We start from the raw sequence: 5,244 nt of genomic DNA, 5'->3' as shown, positions 1-5,244 counted from the left end.
TTAATATTTCAGTGGCAAATTTTTTAATAAAATGTATAAGAAAGTATATTTTAATATTTTGTTTTTACATTTATTTTAATATATTTGTCTTAATTTGGATACATCTATATATATAAGTATATAGATATATAGATACATATAAAGAACTATGCACTTGGTTGCCTAAAAATAAAAGAATCTATTTGTTATGATACTGGAGGCCAGAAGACTGTGATCGGGGTGCCAACATGGTCCAGTTCTGGTTAGGACCTACTTGGGATAGTACTGAGCTTGTATTCTCAAACGGCAGGAAACAACCAGGCTAGATTTTTAGCTTCATGTGGAGACACTAATCTATTTATGATGGCTCTATACTCAGGATATATTTACCTTTGGGGCTTCATAAAGCCCCAGATCCAAATATCATCACATTGGTTACAGTTTTAACAAAAGAATTTTGTATCAAGCCAGTTAAAATTGCCACATAGATGTAAGAAATAAACTTTAGACCCACCCCTTGCTGCAGAACCACAGGCTGTGGGTAGCAGCTGGGGAAGAATCATTCTTCTTTGATCCAGTGGATGGCCTCACACCCGTGCACACATGAGTAGCACTAAGTAGACATAGGTGTTAGAAAAAAAGGAAAACAATGAGAAATATTGGGGGGGATTAGAAATTTGTAGTGGGGAAAGGAAATATCATATTTCATTGCCAACACATATGAAATTCTCAAAGAATAAAAATTAGCTTAAAGAATAGGAATTGGGGAGGAACAAACACTGGTTCTTTGCAATGTTTTGTGATGATATAAACAAATTTGAGTGAATTATATTGTTGGTTATTCTTCTTTAGTTTGCTCTGGAGGAAAAAGTGCTATGGTTCACATAATCACATCATCCACCTTAAAATTCCTTCCTTATAAATTTCATCATGTTATTTTAATACAGTTATAAAAGTAATCATCTCCTTCATTCATATTTTATCTTGTGGAAATGAAATACAATAATTGTCTTAACATTATTGTAACATCTAAAACACATTTAAACATCATTTACTATCATGAACTGTCCAGTCAGTAGATCTTGGTACTCATTTTTTGGTTATTTTATAGTTATTTTAAAGTGAAGTCTCAGTAAGTTCTTATTTACTCTTATTTCTCTCTCTCTCTCTGTCTCTTTCTCTGTCTCTCTCTCTTCATTCTCTCTCTCTTTCTTTCCATTTTCTCACTGTCCTTTTTTTCTTCACAGTGTCATTGTTGTAAAAAACAGTGTTTGTCTTTTAGTGTTTCGGGTCCAGATTAGAACAATACTGTCCAACAGAAATTTCTGAAAGGATAGAAATGGTCTGGGTGGTTCAGAATAGAAGCCATGAGACACACAATGCTATCGAGTGTTCAGATGAAATATGGACAGTTGACTGAGGAATAATTAATTAATTAATTAATCAATTTTATATGTATGAGTGTTTTTTCTGTGTGTATGCAAGTGCATGATTTACATGCAATGCTTTCAGAGGCCAGAAGAGGGCATTGGTATTATTCATAGTTATTAGCTGCCATGTAGATGCTGGGAACCAAACCCAGGTCATCTGCAAGAGCAGCCAGTGCTCTTAATCAGTAAGCCATCTCTCCAGACTTTAAGTTTTTTAAGTTTTTTAAAAATTTTCACAAAGTTCATCTTTTATTTTCTAATATTTTCAGATAGTCTTGAAATAATGGCAGAGTGTTGCAATTCATTACCCCTCTGAGACCAAAACCAATATTTACTCATTGATAAAATGCTTTCCATTTAAGGTAAAATGTATAATGAATTCTTTATATGTAATATGGTGTGTGTGTGTGTGTGTGTGTGTGTGTGCAAACACACATCTTTGTGAATTTTACCTTACATGCTATTATAACAAATGCATGTATTTACAGTTAATCAAATGTATTATTTAGTAAATATATTTTGAGTGACCAGATAAATTATTAAATGTTTGGTGTTATCAAATAGACAGATTATTGTATTTTAGTAGGATGCAATTGAGTCCTTCCTGTGTCTGTGTATTAATTACTTTTCTGCTGCTATGATAAAGCATCATGGACAAAGATATTTATAAAAAGAAGAATTTATTTGGCTTACAGTGGAGGAGAGGCAGGATGACAGAAGCCAGCGGAACAGAAAACTGAGCACACACCCTCTTCAAGTACACATAGGAAGAAAAGAAAGTGACAAACTGGAAATGAGACCTGGCTATCTACCCTCAATGCCAGCGTCCAGTCACATGCTTCTTCCAGTCTGTCCACACATTCTAAATTTTCCTCGACTCTCTCCAAACCACACTACCAAATGGGTACAAGTTTCACATAGTAGTGCCTTTGAGGTACATTCTCATTCAACCAATCACAATATACTACCAGTATCCCACAGGCATGTCCAAATTTTTGACAATGCATGAGCTCTGGTCCCACAACTGTATGCATGTAAGCAGCACCAGTCAGATTTAATGGTTATTTTGGAATAAGACTTGAAGATGGGATGGAGATGGGGGGTGAATTAGGTTGTTCAGGGAAACTGGAGTAATGGTGATGGATATGGCTAAGATACGTTGTATACATGTATTTCCAAAAATTCATTGTGTTTAATGCAAATTTACAATTTTGTGTGTTAATGGCTATCCTTGTTTGTATGTGGCCCACAGGCAGCAGATTGGACATATATGAAGCCTCAGTCAATTCAGTTAATGGCTATTTGATCCTCTTAGAGTTATTTAAACTTTTGAAGACCCAATTGGAATATCTGCAAGCTGAGGAAAATGGTGTACAGCTTTCAGTACTATTGGTCATTATTCTTAAAGAAAATATACATCCTCTAGGCACAGAGCAGGGACTTAGGCCCCAAAGCTGTGATTTCTTTTTGAGTCAAGTTCAGTCTTGATATATATATATATTTAGCTCAACACATATTGTCTTTTATTTAAAATATCATGCTATATAGACATGAAAAGATATTAAATGTAATGTTTATCACTCACATGAGCAATCTTGGACCCATTCAAAGAAATATATTTCCTACTTCACAAGAAGTATGGTTTTATCTTGGTTGCTTGGATATTCTAAATTAAAGGAGGAAAACATCTAAACCCAAATCCACTCAGAACTCATTAACTTTGTGGCAATAGAACTATTTATTTGGTGCCAGTGAGGAAGAAAATATTAACATAGAGAGACAAATGGGTATTTGTGAAGTAATTTATCTCAGAACAGAATAAACGCAATTTAGCGATGAGCATTCTTTATGCAATGACACCATTGCAATAAAATTGACTTTCATTTCATTTCTACTTGGATAAGCAGCTAAAACTGACTCCATAGCCAAAAAGTTGTTTGCATGAAGACCCTAGGATAAAAATACAAGTCACTGGGAAGCATTCATTGTTCATGCCTATCTTTTCTGTAGTTTCTAGGTTCCTGGCATGGATTCAATGGACATTAGCTCTATATGCTTAATCAGCCCTATTTAGAGAGAATGACCCCCAACACTGTTGGCCATAGAGGAACCAGAGGGAAAACTTTTTTAAAAAGGAGAAATGTCATACTTACTGAAGAGAACAGAAGTCTTGGGAGTTAAGGGGATGCCAAGCTGGATACCAGAACAATTAGGAAATTGGGGACTAACTTTAAAGCATCCTAACTCTCTCTGATATTTTTCTTCTAATATGACTATTGCAAGAGATCAAACGAGACAGAGCCATATCTCCAGAGTAGCAGATCCTTCCAGAATATAGAGTCTAGGATACACTAATTTCAAAAGATTTTAGGGAGAAGTGAGAGGCTGGTCTAAACTGCCATCTGCTGTTTGTTTTCTCAGTCTGCCTACTTTTGGGGGCTCTTTCCTGTTGGTTCAGAAACTGATTCATTCCCAGTCAACACCAATTGTTGTTGGAAATAAAAGAAAGTTAATGTTTATGTACCATGTACTGGGTTTCACATTTTATTATTCAAACACTTTAAAATTATATATATAATTTGTATATGAATTATGAATGTAGTTAAATTTATATGATTAAAATATGACTTATATAGTTAAATATGCAATTATATAATTATATATTATTAAATATATGTATTTCCACCTTGGGTTGTTGCAAAAGCCACATAATCCCAAGTCAATTCTGTCACTGTCAAATTTATTCAGTGTATCACTTTAATGTCATCCTTGTGCTCAAGGCTGTGAATAAGAAACAATTTCTGTTCTCATGGACATGGATAATCCAGTGGGAAGCACAGTGTATACCTGTCACCTTGTAGGCTAATGACATATGTAACAGGATTTTAGTATCAGAAGAAATGGTCTGGATTGGAAATTTAAAATTGGACACAAGTTTGGGACACACTGGGGAGTCCAGGAAACCTGATTTCTAGGTCTCCAGTTGATGTCCCTGAGAACTGTGATTCCCTTTCCATACTCGCACACTGCAAAAGAAAAGCACATAACCCTGAAGCACCTACAAGTGATTGAGAAATGAGAAAAAAATTAGGAAACTGCTGCATTCAGATAATTCTTCCTTAATCAAAACTATAAAATCTCATCAGTTTACTGAAGTGTAGCACGCATTCTCAATCAAATCAAAAATTTTTATGTAAGTAGCTGACAGACTCTGTTGTTTGCTTGAATAATAATAATGTCAATAATTATACTGTGATGGAGTCCAAAATACGTTAATTATAAAAAGTGCAAGCAATAAAACCCTATCTGATGACACTTTTCTGTTGGATGACCCATAAAAGACAAATACAGTCAAATATAAATATTCTTTACATTGAGATTGCATATTGAAAGAGAAATAAAATTAAGATAAAATTTCAGATAAAATACAAAAAACTCATATGTTTTAATAGTGATGACTACAATTCTCTCCTTTCCTATTGTATATCATTGGGCATATTAAAATTATATTTACTATACTTATTCAGTGAACTGTCTTCTGCTGCTTTCTCAGTCCATTTCATGTGATCATAATAGATCTGTATTGTCATTTTTTAAAAAATATTTCAGTATGTCTTTTTTCTATACATTTATATTAAGCTACTTATATACATTCACATTTTGAAAATGCCTTTTTAAACAACAAAAAGTGATTTAAGAATAAAAGTAAAATGTTAAGAATGAATGACTGCTGAATAATTAGCACTAAATGGCCCATCTATATCACCCCTTCCAAGACCCAAGGAGCATCAAGGGAAATGGAGAGAAAGAACAGAAAATGTGGAGAAAGGGAGGT

Source organism: Nannospalax galili, unplaced genomic scaffold (assembly GCF_000622305.1).
Source record: "Nannospalax galili isolate Female #2095 unplaced genomic scaffold, S.galili_v1.0 scaffold278, whole genome shotgun sequence".
NCBI classification, from domain to species: domain Eukaryota; kingdom Metazoa; phylum Chordata; class Mammalia; order Rodentia; family Spalacidae; genus Nannospalax; species Nannospalax galili.
This window is presented reverse-complemented; position numbering follows the sequence as displayed.